This window comes from Melospiza georgiana, chromosome 8 (genome assembly GCF_028018845.1).
Source record: "Melospiza georgiana isolate bMelGeo1 chromosome 8, bMelGeo1.pri, whole genome shotgun sequence".
NCBI classification, from domain to species: domain Eukaryota; kingdom Metazoa; phylum Chordata; class Aves; order Passeriformes; family Passerellidae; genus Melospiza; species Melospiza georgiana.
The window spans coordinates 37,657,968-37,676,629 of record NC_080437.1 but is presented as its reverse complement, the minus strand read 5'-3'; the positions used below and the strand labels follow the sequence as shown (position 1 = coordinate 37,676,629).

Below are 18,662 nucleotides of genomic sequence, written 5' to 3'. Positions count from 1 at the left end.
TGCCGTGGAAGACAATGGACACACACACCATAACATAGACACAGATGACATAACACAGAGACAAGTTGCAACTGCTTGGCACTTTCCCTTTAGGGACCCGAGAGTCCTAGCACAAGACGAGCCAAAGGCCAATGAGGCCAAGGGAAAGGAAGCCCTATGACAACAGCACGTGATGATGAAATGCAACTCATTAAAGGAAGTTAGGGCCAAAGCAGTTAGGAGGATGCTCGAGAGGCTCAGCAAGCCTAGAGAAGGAAGCGGACTGCCAGGTGACTGCGGCTACAGCTCCGGACCTGAAGGCAAGCTCCACGGGGGAAAGAGCCGTGACGACTTCAAGTCGAGGAAGGCAGATGACGCAAAGTTCACGAGAATGTGGAGATGGGTAGGAACTGCCCTGCCCGGCAAAGGCTCTGGTGAGGCTGAGGAGAAACCCTCTCCCTTTACTTCCAGGGAGCCTGTCCCACTACAGACCTCTCCGCTAAGCTGACATCAGATTGCCTCCTCTGATAGTAAAGGCTTTTCCCCTTCTCCCAACCACTGGCCCCGACACTTAGCTTTTGGAAGACAAGCAGACAAAATCCATCCTCGGTCGGACGTGGACGTTGAGACGTTCTCAATGTGTGCGCTTCGGTGCTGCCGCTTCCAAGCTGTGGCTACAAGCCTGCCCAGGGTACCTAAGGCAAAACAGAAAACGTGACTATTGCCCTCAAAAACAGTAATCCCCGGGACTCCTTCGCACCCCTGCCCCAGCTCACCTCAAGTCTTGATTTGACTCCAGAGGCCGCCTGGAAGATACCTGCAAAAAGAAAATGTACACACTTAGCATGCTGCTGCATAACGCTCACCTAGGAATCAGCCCGCCTAAACTCCGAGTCACCTGCCCTCCTCTCTTCCCCGGCATGCCTAGGGCAGCGACAGCACCTGCAAAGAAACAAAGCAGAAAAGCATGCTGAGATACTGTGAAAACACAACCTCCCAACCCTGACAAGTATGCCACACTGCTACCTTAAGCTTGAACCCACCTGGCATGGGCATGCTGGGCTAGGATAGATGGCAAGCAGTCCATCTAAAATAAAAAGAGGAATAATACATACCTAGAGCTGCACCAGAAACTGAGACCTCAGCAATAACAACTGTTTCGGTACCCTACTGAATGCTCACCTTGCCCACTCAGCCTTGACAGCTGCTCTCTGCCTTGACTTCCTAAAAATAAAGACAAAGAGCAGAGCTGCAGCAGCCACAATTTATGCTTCCTCTGCAGAGACAAACAGTGACTGACCTTCACAGGGGAATCCCCTCACCCAGAATGGGGGGCTCTGCCCTGGATTTATCCTTCTGCAACTAAAAGAAAGTTAGGATGAAAGTGAAAGGGCTGCAGGATAACTTATGGGCTCCACGTATCCTGTGTCCATCTACAAATCCCATCTAGAATCCAACTACACATTACAAATTCCAAGTCCCTGAGACTTCTCATATTGCAGCAGGGCAGAACAGCAGCTCCAGCACAAATGTGTGCAGACACCCGTGACACAGGACAGACAAGACGTGACAAACACTGGGGACACAACAGGAACGGAAATCTCTTAGCAAGGAAAATGGCTGCAAGGACTGAGAGAATGCAAAAGAAGAAGAGTTGAAGCTGATGGTGAGCTGATGAGGCTCAGAGAACCCTGGAGGAAGAAGATGCAAACAGAATGATTTATTCCAAAAACTGCAAAAATGGATGCCCGAGAATCCTACAGTCAGAATCCTCTCCCTAACCTCACATCCTTACAAGTCCTACTCTGCTATAATGGATCATTGCGCAGCATGGCTGTCCGTACAGCTCAGAACAAGACATGACAAGACATTTGACTGGACGCTTCTAAAGAGAGATGCATTTCTGATGCCTGTGTGAGCTCCCCAGTCAAAAGATCTATGGCATGGGTGCCAGGGCGAGGAACGCTGAGATCACGGATGCTAGGAAAGATTTCTGAGAGGCCCCTCACAGGGCTAAGATAAGAGACATGAGATATCCAGGAAAACACACAATACACAAGTGACACAAGACACACCAGGACTGCTCTGCCCTGCTGCGCACCTCAGCACTGTGACCAAAAGGGAGACTTTGCTTTTATGGGGCCTAAGGGGCAACATCTTGGCTAACCTCATTGCCAGAGCCAACTCAGACCCCCACCTCAGGGAGTCCTGACAAAGCACCCCACGTTCATCCCCTCTGAGGGTTGCAGCCCTCTGCTTATCTCTCAGACATCAGGGGATGCCTGTGTCAGGTGCAAAGAAAGGCCACCTCGTCACCTGGTAAGGTCCTGCTGGCACCGGGTTGGTGTCTCTCAGACAGCTAGATTAAAGAGAACCAAACATCAGTGCCTGACCTTGGCACCGCATCGGCCAAAACCCCACCACTCTGCTACTCACCATGCTCCTAGGAATGCCCAGCACCTCCTAACCCTGACCCTCTGCCATGGATGCAATGCATCCACACCTGAAAGAAAGTTAGAACATATGTCACACACCTCCACAATAACTTTAACTTTCAAGCTGGAAACACCTTATGTAAACCTAGGAATAGCACCTAGTGCCCAAGTAGAGCCCACATTCAAATTTCAACTCCCCAGGCTTGTCCCATTGCAGCACGCCATGCGGCAGGGCAGAACAGCTCCGGCACAAATACCTGCAGACACCCGTGACACAGAACGTGACAAACAGGGGGACACCAAACACAACACATCATGCTTGTGGTGAGGGCCTCGAGGGAAGAGGGCAAAAGGGACCCCAAAGACACACTAGGGAACACAGCACACCAGACAACAGGACACAGACCGGAGCTGTTCTGCACTGCCCGCCTGAAAGCTGCCATCAAAAGAAGAGCCTCTCCCTTTAGCTGTCCTAACAGGCCCTTGGAGAAGAATGCTTTTCCCTCTGCTGCTTTTTAACTCTGCCCCAAGAACTCCCAACCTGCTACACTCCCATCTCCAGGCCGTGGCCCCCAACTTATCTTTTGGATGATCGGCGATGTGGATCCACGTTGCACCTGAAATGAGTCTGCCTCGGAGGGCTCTGTGATGGCCTGTGAGCCTCTCGGTCAGCTGCAATAAAGAAAACCAAAACCAAAGTGTGAGTCCAGAGTTATGCGGGCCAAATCCCTGCAAGGCAGCTACTTGCCCTTTCCTGAGTGTGCCTGGCTCCCTCAGGCTCCAGCTTCATCCTGATTCCAAGGCGGTGGCCTGCATTAGGAGTGGCACCTGGGTTAGAGAAAGGCAAAGTTAAATGGCATTGCTGTGACTGCAGTGGATGACCTTGTGTGCTTTAAGACATGGCAATGCCTCTGCTAGGCTTCTGAACAGCCTTGTGTGGGGGGGAGCCCTCAAATAAACAAATAAACACCCTTTCTCACCCTGCTGCCTGCAAACCCCCTCCCAAGAACTCCTAACTGGATACCTGAACACCCTCCCTCTCCCAGTCACAATCCTCAATCACCTGAAGCCTCAATCTCAAACATCATCCTTGACACTGGGCAGATCCCTCTTGTGACACGATCAATCTGCTGAAAAATTGTTGTGCTTGAGAGCTGAGCAATAACAACCACTTCGCTGCCCACCTTGGCTGCTGGAATCCAGATTTATTTCCTAAAAAGAAAGACAAAGAACAGAGCTGTAACACAGTCACCATACACACTTCTGCTGCAGAGACAAATGGGGCCTCACCTGCTCGGGGCAATCCCCTCACCCGGGATGGGGCCCCCTGGCACAGATTTAATCCATCTGATTCTGGAAAAAAAGTTAGGACAAGAGTCACACTGTTGCAGGATAACTGAAGAGCTCCAGATATGATGTGTCCATCTACAAATCCCATCTAGAGTCCAACTACACCCCACATTACAAATGCCAAGTCCCCAGGACTTCTCCTATTGCACCAGGCTGTGCGGCAGGGCAGAGCAGCCCCGGCACAAATGTGTGCAGACACCCGTGACACAGGACAGGCAGGACAGGACAGACAACGGGGACACAACAGGAACAGACATCTCTTGGCAAGGAAAATGGCTGCAAGGACTGAGAGAATGCAAAAGGAGATGACTGAGTTCAAACTGACGGTCAGCTGATGAGGCTCAGAGAACCCTGGAGGAAGAAGATGCTAACTGAAGGATTTATTCCAAGAACAGCAAAGATCGATGCCTAGGAATCCTATGGTCAGAATCCTCTGCCTGCCCTCACATTCTTACAAGTCCTAATCCACCATAATGGATCCAGGTGGGGCATAGCTGTCCGGACAGCTCAGAACAAGACCTGACAAGACACCTGACTGGATGCTTCCAAAGACAGAAGAGAGTCTGATGCCTGTCTGAGCTCCCCAGTCAAAAGTTCTATGGCCCGGGTGCCAGGCCAAGGAATGCAGAGATCACAGATGCTAACAAGGATGCCAAGGTTTCTGACAGGCCCCCCTAAGGTAAAAGACATGGCATACACAAACAACACATAATGCACAACAGACAAAGGACACGAGACACCCCGGGACTGCTCTGCCCTGCACACCTCAGCACTGCGTTCAAAAGTGAGACTTTGCTTTTATGGGGCCTAAGGGGCCACTTCATGAACACCACCCACCTCCAAATTGGACTCAAAAACGCCTCCCGGTCATTCCCAAACCAGCACCATGCCTTCATCCCCTCTGTGGGTCACAGCCCTCTACTTATCTCTCAGACATCTGGGGATGCCGGTCCCTGTCAGGTGCAAAGAAAGGCCACCTCGTCACCTGGGAAGGTCCTGCTGCCACCAGGCTGGTGTCTCTCAGACAGCTAGATTAAAGAGAACCAAACATCAGTGCCTGACCTTGGCACCGCATCGGCCAAAACCCCACCACTCTGCTACTCACCGCGCTCCTAAGAAGGCCCGGCACCTCCTAACCCTGACCCTCTGCCACACGTGGAATGCATCTGCACCTGAAAGAAAGTTAGAACTTATGTCAAACAAAACCAGGGTAACTCACAAGCTGCAAACACCTTATGTCAATCTAGGAAGAGCATCTAGAGCCCAAGTACAGCCTACATTACAAATTTCAACTCCCCAAGGCTTGTCCTACTGCAGCAGGCCATGGGCAGGGCAGAACAGTTCCGGCACAAATACCCGCAGACACCCGTGACACAGAACGTGACAAACAGGGGGACATGAAACACGACACATCATGCTTGTGGTGAGGGCCTCGAGGGAAGAGGGCAAAAGGGACCCCAAAGACACACTAGGGAACACGGCACACACCGGAGCTGTTCTGCACTGCCCACCTGAAAGCTGCCATCAAAAGTAGAGCCTCTCCCTTTACCTGTCCTAAGAGGCCCTTGGAGAAGAATGCTCTTCTCTTTGCTAATTTCTAAATCTGCCCCAAGAACTACCAACCCACTATTCTCTCATCTCCAGGCCCTGGCCCCCAACTTATCTTTTGGATGATCGGCGATGTGGATCCACGTTGCACCTGAAATGAGTCTGCCTCGGAGGGCTCTGTGATGGCCTGTGAGCCTCTTGGTCAGCTACAATAAAGAAAACCAAAACCAAAGTGTGAGTCCAGAGTTATGCGGGCCAAATCCCTGCAAGGCAGCTACTTGCCCTTTCCTGAGTGTGCCTGGCTCCCTCAGGCTCCAGCTTCATCCTGATTCCAAGGCGGTGGCCTGCATTAGGAGTGGCACCTGGGTTAGAGAAAGGCAAAGTTAAATGGCATTGCTGTGACTGCAGTGGATGACCTTGTGTGCTTTAAGACATGGCAATGCCTCTGCTAGGCTTCTGAACAGCCTTGTGTGGGGGGGGAGCCCTCAAATAAACAAATAAACACCCTTTCTCACCCTGCTGCCTGCAAACCCCCTCCCAAGAACTCCTAACTGGATACCTGAACACCCTCCCTCTCCCAGTCACAATCCTCAATCACCTGAAGCCTCAATCTCAAACATCATCCTTGACACTGGGCAGATCCCTCTTGTGACACGATCAATCTGCTGAAAAATTGTTGTGCTTGAGAGCTGAGCAATAACAACCACTTCGCTGCCCACCTTGGCTGCTGGAATCCAGATTTATTTCCTAAAAAGAAAGACAAAGAACAGAGCTGTAACACAGTCACCATACACACTTCTGCTGCAGAGACAAATGGGGCCTCACCTGCTCGGGGCAATCCCCTCACCCGGGATGGGGCCCCCTGGCACAGATTTAATCCATCTGATTCTGGAAAAAAAGTTAGGACAAGAGTCACACTGTTGCAGGATAACTGATGAGCTCCAGATATGATGTGTCCATCTACAAATCCCATCTAGAGTCCAACTACACCCCACATTACAAATTCCAAGTCCCCAGGACTTCTCCTATTGCACCAGGCTGTGCGGCAGGGCAGAGCAGCCCCGGCACAAATGTGTGCAGACACCCGTGACACAGGACAGGCAGGACAGGACAGGACAGACAACGGGGACACAACAGGAACAGACATCTCTTGGCAAGGAAAATGGCTGCAAGGACTGAGAGAATGCAAAAGGAGATGACTGAGTTCAAACTGACGGTCAGCTGATGAGGCTCAGAGAACCCTGGAGGAAGAAGATGCTAACTGAAGGATTTATTCCAAGAACAGCAAAGATCGATGCCTAGGAATCCTATGGTCAGAATCCTCTGCCTGCCCTCACATTCTTACAAGTCCTAATCCACCATAATGGATCCAGGTGGGGCATAGCTGTCCGGACAGCTCAGAACAAGACCTGACAAAACACCTGACTAGATGCTTCCAAAGACAGAAGAGAGTCTGATGCCTGTCTGAGCTCCCCAGTCAAAAGTTCTATGGCCCGGGTGCCAGGCCAAGGAATGCAGAGATCACAGATGCTAACAAGGATGCCAAGGTTTCTGACAGGCCCCCCTAAGGTAAAAGACATGGCATACACAAACAACACATAATGCACAACAGACAAAGGACACGAGACACCCCGGGACTGCTCTGCCCTGCGCTCCTCAGCACTGTGATCAAAAGTGAGACGTGGCTTTTATGGGGCCTAATGGGCCACCTCATGAACAGCCCCCCCCCTCCAAATTGGACTCAAAAACCCCTCCCAGTAATTCCCAAACCAGCACCATGCCTTCATCCCCTCTGTGGGTCACAGCCCTCTACTTATCTCTCAGACATCTGGGGATGCTGGTCCCTGTCAGGTGCAAAGAAAGGCCACCTCGTCACCTGGGAAGGTCCTGCTGCCACCGGGCTGGTGTCTCTCAGACAGCTAGATTAAAGAGAACCAAACATCAGTGCCTGATCTTGGCACCGCATCAGCCAAAACCCCACCACTCTGCTACTCACCGCGCTCCTAAGAAGGCCCGGCACCTCCTAACCCTGACCCTCTGCCACACGTGGAATGCATCTGCACCTGAAAGAAAGTTAGAACTTATGTCAAACAAAACCAGGGTAACTCACAAGCTGCAAACACCTTATGTCAATCTAGGAACAGCATCCAGAGCCCAAGTACACCCCACATTACAAATTCCCACTCCCTATGGTTTGTCCTACTGCAGCAGGCCATGGGCAGGGCAGAACAGCTCCGGCACAAACGTGTGTACACACCCGTGACAGAGAACGTGACAAACAGGGGGGACAAGAAACACGACACATCATGCTTGTGGTGAGGGTCTCGAGGGGAGAAGGCAAAAGGGACCCCAAAGACACACCAGGTAACACGGCACACGAGACAACACCAGACAGACCAGAGCTGTTCTGCACTGCCCGCCTGACATCTGCCATCAAAAGTAGAGCCTCTCCCTTTACCTGTCCTAAGAGGCCCTTGGAGAAGATTGCTTTTCCCACTGCCAATTTTTAAATCTGGCGCAAGAACTCCCAACCTGATACTCTCCCATCTCCAGGCCGTGGCCCCCGACTTATCTTTTGGATGATCGGCGATGTGGATCCACGTTGCACCTGAAATGAGTCTGCCTCGGAGGGCTCTGTGATGGCCTGTGAGCCTCTCGGTCAGCTGCAATAAAGAAAACCAAAACCAAAGTATGAGTTCAGACTTATGTGGGCCAAATCCCACACAGGCAGCTACTTGCCCTTTCCTGAGCGTGCCTGGCTCCCTCAGGCTCCAGCTTCATCCTGATTCCAAGGCGGTGGCCTTTATTAGGAGTGGCACCTGGGTTAGAGAAAGGCAAAGTTAAATGGCATTGCTGTGACTGCAGTGGATGACCTTGTGTGCTTTAAGACATGGCAATGCCTCTGCTAGGCTTCTGAACAGCCTTGTGGAGGGGGGAGCCCTCAAATAAACAAATAAACACCCTTTCTCACCCTGCTGCCTGCAAACCCCCTCCCAAGAACTCCTAACTGGATACCTGAACACCCTCCCTCTCCCAGTCACAATCCTCAATCACCTGAAGCCTCAATCTCAAACATCATCCTTGACACTGGGCAGATCCCTCTTGTGACACGATCAATCTGCTGAAAAATTGTTGTGCTTGAGAGCTGAGCAATAACAACCACTTCGCTGCCCACCTTGGCTGCTGGAATCCAGATTTATTTCCTAAAAAGAAAGACAAAGAACAGAGCTGTAACACAGTCACCATACACACTTCTGCTGCAGAGACAAATGGGGCCTCACCTGCTCGGGGCAATCCCCTCACCCGGGATGGGGCCCCCTGGCACAGATTTAATCCATCTGATTCTGGAAAAAAAGTTAGGACAAGAGTCACACTGTTGCAGGATAACTGAAGAGCTCCAGATATGATGTGTCCATCTACAAATCCCATCTAGAGTCCAACTACACCCCACATTACAAATGCCAAGTCCCCAGGACTTCTCCTATTGCACCAGGCTGTGCGGCAGGGCAGAGCAGCCCCGGCACAAATGTGTGCAGACACCCGTGACACAGGACAGGCAGGACAGGACAGACAACGGGGACACAACAGGAACAGACATCTCTTGGCAAGGAAAATGGCTGCAAGGACTGAGAGAATGCAAAAGGAGATGACTGAGTTCAAACTGACGGTCAGCTGATGAGGCTCAGAGAACCCTGGAGGAAGAAGATGCTAACTGAAGGATTTATTCCAAGAACAGCAAAGATCGATGCCTAGGAATCCTATGGTCAGAATCCTCTGCCTGCCCTCACATTCTTACAAGTCCTAATCCACCATAATGGATCCAGGTGGGGCATAGCTGTCCGGACAGCTCAGAACAAGACCTGACAAAACACCTGACTAGATGCTTCCAAAGACAGAAGAGAGTCTGATGCCTGTCTGAGCTCCCCAGTCAAAAGTTCTATGGCCCGGGTGCCAGGCCAAGGAATGCAGAGATCACAGATGCTAACAAGGATGCCAAGGTTTCTGACAGGCCCCCCTAAGGTAAAAGACATGGCATACACAAACAACACATAATGCACAACAGACAAAGGACACGAGACACCCCGGGACTGCTCTGCCCTGCACACCTCAGCACTGCGATCAAAAGTGAGACGTGGCTTTTATGGGGCCTAAGGGGCCACTTCATGAACACCACCCACCTCCAAATTGGACTCAAAAACGCCTCCCGGTCATTCCCAAACCAGCACCATGCCTTCATCCCCTCTGTGGGTCACAGCCCTCTACTTATCTCTCAGACATCTGGGGATGCCGGTCCCTGTCAGGTGCAAAGAAAGGCCACCTCGTCAGCTGGGAAGGTCCTGCTGCCACCGGGCTGGTGTCTCTCAGACAGCTAGATTAAAGAGAACCAAACATCAGTGCCTGACCTTGGCACCGCATCGGCCAAAACCCCACCACTCTGCTACTCACCGCGCTCCTAAGAAGGCCCGGCACCTCCTAACCCTGACCCTCTGCCACACGTGGAATGCATCTGCACCTGAAAGAAAGTTAGAACTTATGTCAAACAAAACCAGGGTAACTCACAAGCTGCAAACACCTTATGTCAATCTAGGAACAGCATCCAGAGCCCAAGTACAGCCCACATTACAAATTTCAACTCCCCAAGGCTTGTCCTACTGCAGCAGGCCATGGGCAGGGCAGAACAGTTCCGGCACAAATACCCGCAGACACCCGTGACACAGAACGTGACAAACAGGGGAACATGAAACACGACACATCATGCTTGTGGTGAGGGCCTCGAGGGAAGAGGGCAAAAGGGACCCCAAAGACACACTAGGGAACACGGCACACACCGGAGCTGTTCTGCACTGCCCACCTGAAAGCTGCCATCAAAAGTAGAGCCTCTCCCTTTACCTGTCCTAAGAGGCCCTTGGAGAAGAATGCTCTTCTCTTTGCTAATTTCTAAATCTGCCCCAAGAACTACCAACCCACTATTCTCTCATCTCCAGGCCCTGGCCCCCAACTTATCTTTTGGATGATCGGCGATGTGGATCCACGTTGCACCTGAAATGAGTCTGCCTCGGAGGGCTCTGTGATGGCCTGTGAGCCTCTTGGTCAGCTACAATAAAGAAAACCAAAACCAAAGTGTGAGTCCAGAGTTATGCGGGCCAAATCCCTGCAAGGCAGCTACTTGCCCTTTCCTGAGTGTGCCTGGCTCCCTCAGGCTCCAGCTTCATCCTGATTCCAAGGCGGTGGCCTGCATTAGGAGTGGCACCTGGGTTAGAGAAAGGCAAAGTTAAATGGCATTGCTGTGACTGCAGTGGATGACCTTGTGTGCTTTAAGACATGGCAATGCCTCTGCTAGGCTTCTGAACAGCCTTGTGTGGGGGGGGAGCCCTCAAATAAACAAATAAACACCCTTTCTCACCCTGCTGCCTGCAAACCCCCTCCCAAGAACTCCTAACTGGATACCTGAACACCCTCCCTCTCCCAGTCACAATCCTCAATCACCTGAAGCCTCAATCTCAAACATCATCCTTGACACTGGGCAGATCCCTCTTGTGACACGATCAATCTGCTGAAAAATTGTTGTGCTTGAGAGCTGAGCAATAACAACCACTTCGCTGCCCACCTTGGCTGCTGGAATCCAGATTTATTTCCTAAAAAGAAAGACAAAGAACAGAGCTGTAACACAGTCACCATACACACTTCTGCTGCAGAGACAAATGGGGCCTCACCTGCTCGGGGCAATCCCCTCACCCGGGATGGGGCCCCCTGGCACAGATTTAATCCATCTGATTCTGGAAAAAAAGTTAGGACAAGAGTCACACTGTTGCAGGATAACTGATGAGCTCCAGATATGATGTGTCCATCTACAAATCCCATCTAGAGTCCAACTACACCCCACATTACAAATTCCAAGTCCCCAGGACTTCTCCTATTGCACCAGGCTGTGCGGCAGGGCAGAGCAGCCCCGGCACAAATGTGTGCAGACACCCGTGACACAGGACAGGCAGGACAGGACAGGACAGACAACGGGGACACAACAGGAACAGACATCTCTTGGCAAGGAAAATGGCTGCAAGGACTGAGAGAATGCAAAAGGAGATGACTGAGTTCAAACTGACGGTCAGCTGATGAGGCTCAGAGAACCCTGGAGGAAGAAGATGCTAACTGAAGGATTTATTCCAAGAACAGCAAAGATCGATGCCTAGGAATCCTATGGTCAGAATCCTCTGCCTGCCCTCACATTCTTACAAGTCCTAATCCACCATAATGGATCCAGGTGGGGCATAGCTGTCCGGACAGCTCAGAACAAGACCTGACAAAACACCTGACTAGATGCTTCCAAAGACAGAAGAGAGTCTGATGCCTGTCTGAGCTCCCCAGTCAAAAGTTCTATGGCCCGGGTGCCAGGCCAAGGAATGCAGAGATCACAGATGCTAACAAGGATGCCAAGGTTTCTGACAGGCCCCCCTAAGGTAAAAGACATGGCATACACAAACAACACATAATGCACAACAGACAAAGGACACGAGACACCCCGGGACTGCTCTGCCCTGCGCTCCTCAGCACTGTGATCAAAAGTGAGACGTGGCTTTTATGGGGCCTAATGGGCCACCTCATGAACAGCCCCCCCCCTCCAAATTGGACTCAAAAACCCCTCCCAGTAATTCCCAAACCAGCACCATGCCTTCATCCCCTCTGTGGGTCACAGCCCTCTACTTATCTCTCAGACATCTGGGGATGCTGGTCCCTGTCAGGTGCAAAGAAAGGCCACCTCGTCACCTGGGAAGGTCCTGCTGCCACCGGGCTGGTGTCTCTCAGACAGCTAGATTAAAGAGAACCAAACATCAGTGCCTGATCTTGGCACCGCATCAGCCAAAACCCCACCACTCTGCTACTCACCGCGCTCCTAAGAAGGCCCGGCACCTCCTAACCCTGACCCTCTGCCACACGTGGAATGCATCTGCACCTGAAAGAAAGTTAGAACTTATGTCAAACAAAACCAGGGTAACTCACAAGCTGCAAACACCTTATGTCAATCTAGGAACAGCATCCAGAGCCCAAGTACACCCCACATTACAAATTCCCACTCCCTATGGTTTGTCCTACTGCAGCAGGCCATGGGCAGGGCAGAACAGCTCCGGCACAAACGTGTGTACACACCCGTGACAGAGAACGTGACAAACAGGGGGGACAAGAAACACGACACATCATGCTTGTGGTGAGGGTCTCGAGGGGAGAAGGCAAAAGGGACCCCAAAGACACACCAGGTAACACGGCACACGAGACAACACCAGACAGACCAGAGCTGTTCTGCACTGCCCGCCTGACATCTGCCATCAAAAGTAGAGCCTCTCCCTTTACCTGTCCTAAGAGGCCCTTGGAGAAGATTGCTTTTCCCACTGCCAATTTTTAAATCTGGCGCAAGAACTCCCAACCTGATACTCTCCCATCTCCAGGCCGTGGCCCCCGACTTATCTTTTGGATGATCGGCGATGTGGATCCACGTTGCACCTGAAATGAGTCTGCCTCGGAGGGCTCTGTGATGGCCTGTGAGCCTCTCGGTCAGCTGCAATAAAGAAAACCAAAACCAAAGTATGAGTTCAGACTTATGTGGGCCAAATCCCACACAGGCAGCTACTTGCCCTTTCCTGAGCGTGCCTGGCTCCCTCAGGCTCCAGCTTCATCCTGATTCCAAGGCGGTGGCCTTTATTAGGAGTGGCACCTGGGTTAGAGAAAGGCAAAGTTAAATGGCATTGCTGTGACTGCAGTGGATGACCTTGTGTGCTTTAAGACATGGCAATGCCTCTGCTAGGCTTCTGAACAGCCTTGTGGGGGGGGGAGCCCTCAAATAAACAAATAAACACCCTTTCTCACCCTGCTGCCTGCAAACCCCCTCCCAAGAACTCCTAACTGGATACCTGAACACCCTCCCTCTCCCAGTCACAATCCTCAGTCACCTGAAGCCTCAATCTCAAACATCATCCTTGACACTGGGCAGATCCCTCTTGTGACACGATCAATCTGCTGAAAAATTGTTGTGCTTGAGAGCTGAGCAATAACAACCACTTCTCTCCGCTGCCCACCTTGGCTGCTGGAATCCAGATTTATTTCCTAAAAAGAAAGACAAAGAACAGAGCTGTAACACAGTCACCATACACACTTCTGCTGCAGAGACAAATGGGGCCTCACCTGCTCGGGGCAATCCCCTCACCCGGGATGGGGCCCCCTGGCACAGATTTAATCCATCTGATTCTGGAAAAAAAGTTAGGACAAGAGTCACACTGTTGCAGGATAACTGAAGAGCTCCAGATATGATGTGTCCATCTACAAATCCCATCTAGAGTCCAACTACACCCCACATTACAAATGCCAAGTCCCCAGGACTTCTCCTATTGCACCAGGCTGTGCGGCAGGGCAGAGCAGCCCCGGCACAAATGTGTGCAGACACCCGTGACACAGGACAGGCAGGACAGGACAGACAACGGGGACACAACAGGAACAGACATCTCTTGGCAAGGAAAATGGCTGCAAGGACTGAGAGAATGCAAAAGGAGATGACTGAGTTCAAACTGACGGTCAGCTGATGAGGCTCAGAGAACCCTGGAGGAAGAAGATGCTAACTGAAGGATTTATTCCAAGAACAGCAAAGATCGATGCCTAGGAATCCTATGGTCAGAATCCTCTGCCTGCCCTCACATTCTTACAAGTCCTAATCCACCATAATGGATCCAGGTGGGGCATAGCTGTCCGGACAGCTCAGAACAAGACCTGACAAGACACCTGACTGGATGCTTCCAAAGACAGAAGAGAGTCTGATGCCTGTCTGAGCTCCCCAGTCAAAAGTTCTATGGCCCGGGTGCCAGGCCAAGGAATGCAGAGATCACAGATGCTAACAAGGATGCCAAGGTTTCTGACAGGCCCCCCTAAGGTAAAAGACATGGCATACACAAACAACACATAATGCACAACAGACAAAGGACACGAGACACCCCGGGACTGCTCTGCCCTGCACACCTCAGCACTGCGTTCAAAAGTGAGACTTTGCTTTTATGGGGCCTAAGGGGCCACTTCATGAACACCACCCACCTCCAAATTGGACTCAAAAACGCCTCCCGGTCATTCCCAAACCAGCACCATGCCTTCATCCCCTCTGTGGGTCACAGCCCTCTACTTATCTCTCAGACATCTGGGGATGCCGGTCCCTGTCAGGTGCAAAGAAAGGCCACCTCGTCACCTGGGAAGGTCCTGCTGCCACCAGGCTGGTGTCTCTCAGACAGCTAGATTAAAGAGAACCAAACATCAGTGCCTGACCTTGGCACCGCATCGGCCAAAACCCCACCACTCTGCTACTCACCGCGCTCCTAAGAAGGCCCGGCACCTCCTAACCCTGACCCTCTGCCACACGTGGAATGCATCTGCACCTGAAAGAAAGTTAGAACTTATGTCAAACAAAACCAGGGTAACTCACAAGCTGCAAACACCTTATGTCAATCTAGGAAGAGCATCTAGAGCCCAAGTACAGCCCACATTACAAATTTCAACTCCCCAAGGCTTGTCCTACTGCAGCAGGCCATGGGCAGGGCAGAACAGTTCCGGCACAAATACCCGCAGACACCCGTGACACAGAACGTGACAAACAGGGGGACATGAAACACGACACATCATGCTTGTGGTGAGGGCCTCGAGGGAAGAGGGCAAAAGGGACCCCAAAGACACACTAGGGAACACGGCACACACCGGAGCTGTTCTGCACTGCCCACCTGAAAGCTGCCATCAAAAGTAGAGCCTCTCCCTTTACCTGTCCTAAGAGGCCCTTGGAGAAGAATGCTCTTCTCTTTGCTAATTTCTAAATCTGCCCCAAGAACTACCAACCCACTATTCTCTCATCTCCAGGCCCTGGCCCCCAACTTATCTTTTGGATGATCGGCGATGTGGATCCACGTTGCACCTGAAATGAGTCTGCCTCGGAGGGCTCTGTGATGGCCTGTGAGCCTCTTGGTCAGCTACAATAAAGAAAACCAAAACCAAAGTGTGAGTCCAGAGTTATGCGGGCCAAATCCCTGCAAGGCAGCTACTTGCCCTTTCCTGAGTGTGCCTGGCTCCCTCAGGCTCCAGCTTCATCCTGATTCCAAGGCGGTGGCCTGCATTAGGAGTGGCACCTGGGTTAGAGAAAGGCAAAGTTAAATGGCATTGCTGTGACTGCAGTGGATGACCTTGTGTGCTTTAAGACATGGCAATGCCTCTGCTAGGCTTCTGAACAGCCTTGTGTGGGGGGGGAGCCCTCAAATAAACAAATAAACACCCTTTCTCACCCTGCTGCCTGCAAACCCCCTCCCAAGAACTCCTAACTGGATACCTGAACACCCTCCCTCTCCCAGTCACAATCCTCAATCACCTGAAGCCTCAATCTCAAACATCATCCTTGACACTGGGCAGATCCCTCTTGTGACACGATCAATCTGCTGAAAAATTGTTGTGCTTGAGAGCTGAGCAATAACAACCACTTCGCTGCCCACCTTGGCTGCTGGAATCCAGATTTATTTCCTAAAAAGAAAGACAAAGAACAGAGCTGTAACACAGTCACCATACACACTTCTGCTGCAGAGACAAATGGGGCCTCACCTGCTCGGGGCAATCCCCTCACCCGGGATGGGGCCCCCTGGCACAGATTTAATCCATCTGATTCTGGAAAAAAAGTTAGGACAAGAGTCACACTGTTGCAGGATAACTGAAGAGCTCCAGATATGATGTGTCCATCTACAAATCCCATCTAGAGTCCAACTACACCCCACATTACAAATTCCAAGTCCCCAGGACTTCTCCTATTGCACCAGGCTGTGCGGCAGGGCAGAGCAGCCCCCGCACAAATGTGTGCAGACACCCGTGACACAGGACAGGCAGGACAGGACAGGACAGACAACGGGGACACAACAGGAACAGACATCTCTTGGCAAGGAAAATGGCTGCAAGGACTGAGAGAATGCAAAAGGAGATGACTGAGTTCAAACTGACGGTCAGCTGATGAGGCTCAGAGAACCCTGGAGGAAGAAGATGCTAACTGAAGGATTTATTCCAAGAACAGCAAAGATCGATGCCTAGGAATCCTATGGTCAGAATCCTCTGCCTGCCCTCACATTCTTACAAGTCCTAATCCACCATAATGGATCCAGGTGGGGCATAGCTGTCCGGACAGCTCAGAACAAGACCTGACAAAACACCTGACTAGATGCTTCCAAAGACAGAAGAGAGTCTGATGCCTGTCTGAGCTCCCCAGTCAAAAGTTCTATGGCCCGGGTGCCAGGCCAAGGAATGCAGAGATCACAGATGCTAACAAGGATGCCAAGGTTTCTGACAGGCCCCCCTAAGGTAAAAGACATGGCATACACAAACAACACATAATGCACAACAGACAAAGGACACGAGACACCCCGGGACTGCTCTGCCCTGCGCTCCTCAGCACTGTGATCAAAAGTGAGACATGGCTTTTATGGGGCCTAATGGGCCACCTCATGAACACCCCCCCCCTCCAAATTGGACTCAAAAACCCCTCCCAGTAATTCCCAAACCAGCACCATGCCTTCATCCCCTCTGTGGGTCACAGCCCTCTACTTATCTCTCAGACATCTGGGGATGCTGGTCCCTGTCAGGTGCAAAGAAAGGCCACCTCGTCACCTGGGAAGGTCCTGCTGCCACCGGGCTGGTGTCTCTCAGACAGCTAGATTAAAGAGAACCAAACATCAGTGCCTGATCTTGGCACCGCATCGGCCAAAACCCCACCACTCTGCTACTCACCGCGCTCCTAAGAAGGCCCGGCACCTCCTAACCCTGACCCTCTGCCACACGTGGAATGCATCTGCACCTGAAAGAAAGTTAGAACTTATGTCAAACAAAACCAGGGTAACTCACAAGCTGCAAACACCTTATGTCAATCTAGGAACAGCATCCAGAGCCCAAGTACACCCCACATTACAAATTCCCACTCCCTATGGTTTGTCCTACTGCAGCAGGCCATGGGCAGGGCAGAACAGCTCCGGCACAAACGTGTGTACACACCCGTGACAGAGAACGTGACAAACAGGGGGGACAAGAAACACGACACATCATGCTTGTGGTGAGGGTCTCGAGGGGAGAAGGCAAAAGGGACCCCAAAGACACACCAGGTAACACGGCACACGAGACAACACCAGACAGACCAGAGCTGTTCTGCACTGCCCGCCTGACATCTGCCATCAAAAGTAGAGCCTCTCCCTTTAGCTGTCCTAATAGGCCCTTGGAGAAGATTGCTTTCTCCTCTGCTCATTTTTAAATCTGTCCCAGGGATTCCCAACGTGCTACTCCACCATCTCCAGGCCGTGGCCCCAAACTTATCTTTTGGATGATCAGTGAGGGGAATCCACGTTGCACCTGAAATGAGTCTGCCTCGGAGGGCTCTGTGATGGCCTGTGAGCCTCTCGGTCACCTCCAATAAAGAAAACCAAAACCAAAGTGTGAGTCCAGAGTTATGTGGGCCAAATCCCACACAGGCAGCTACTTGCCCTTTCCTGAGCGTGCCTGGCTCCTTCAGGCTCCAGTTTCATCCTGATTCCAAGGCTGTGGCCTTCATTAGGGGTGGCACCTGGGTTAGAGAAAGGCAAAGTTAAATGGCATTGCTGTGAGTACAGTGGATGACCTTGTGTGCTGCAAGACATGGGAATGCCTCTGCTAGGCTTCTGAACAGCCTTGTGGGGGGGGGGGGGGGGGCCTCAAATAAACAAATAAACACCCTTTCTCACCCTGCTGCCTGCAAACCCCCTCCCAATAACTCCTAAACTGGATACCTGAACACTCTCCCTCTCCCAGTCACAATCCTCAACTCATCAGAAGCCTGAGTCTCAAACATCATCTTGGACACTGGGCAGATCCCTCTGAAGACATGATGAATCTGCTGAGAATCTGTTGTGCTTGACACAGCTTGGAATTTCAGGGAGTCTCACTCCTCCATTAAAGAAAAAAAAACCAAAAAAAAAAACAATAACAACAACAACAACAACAAAAAACTAAACCAGAAAACAAAAATAAAAAAACCCAAAACACCTAAATCCCCACAAAAAAAAAAATACAGAAACTACCAAAAAATCAAAGAAAGCAATGAAAACCAACCAAAAACCCCAAAAAGAAAACCTAAGAAACAAAAAATTCCACCAAAAAAAAATCCAACCAAAAAAAAAAAAAACAGTGCAAAACCAAAAATTTCAAAGGCACTTTACCACCCCTAAACACAAAACCCAAAATCACAAACCTAAATATTCCCTGTGTTCTATGCTGTTTTCTTCACAGAATCTTCCAAGCCTCTGTGCTTTAGATGCCCAGAAACACCTGCTGAAA

General features: G+C 51.2%; 1 long non-coding RNA gene across 1 annotated transcript; it reads right to left on the bottom strand.

Moving 5' to 3' along the window:
* Positions 1-793: 793 nt before the first annotated feature.
* On the bottom strand, positions 794-1,466 carry LOC131086514 (uncharacterized). The gene is made up of 3 exons (XR_009114762.1): positions 1,162-1,466; positions 1,023-1,066; positions 794-921 (listed from the first exon to the last, which is right to left on the bottom strand). It is a non-coding gene; the product is annotated as an uncharacterized LOC131086514 (long non-coding RNA).
* Between the last annotated feature and the right edge of the window lie 17,196 nt (positions 1,467-18,662).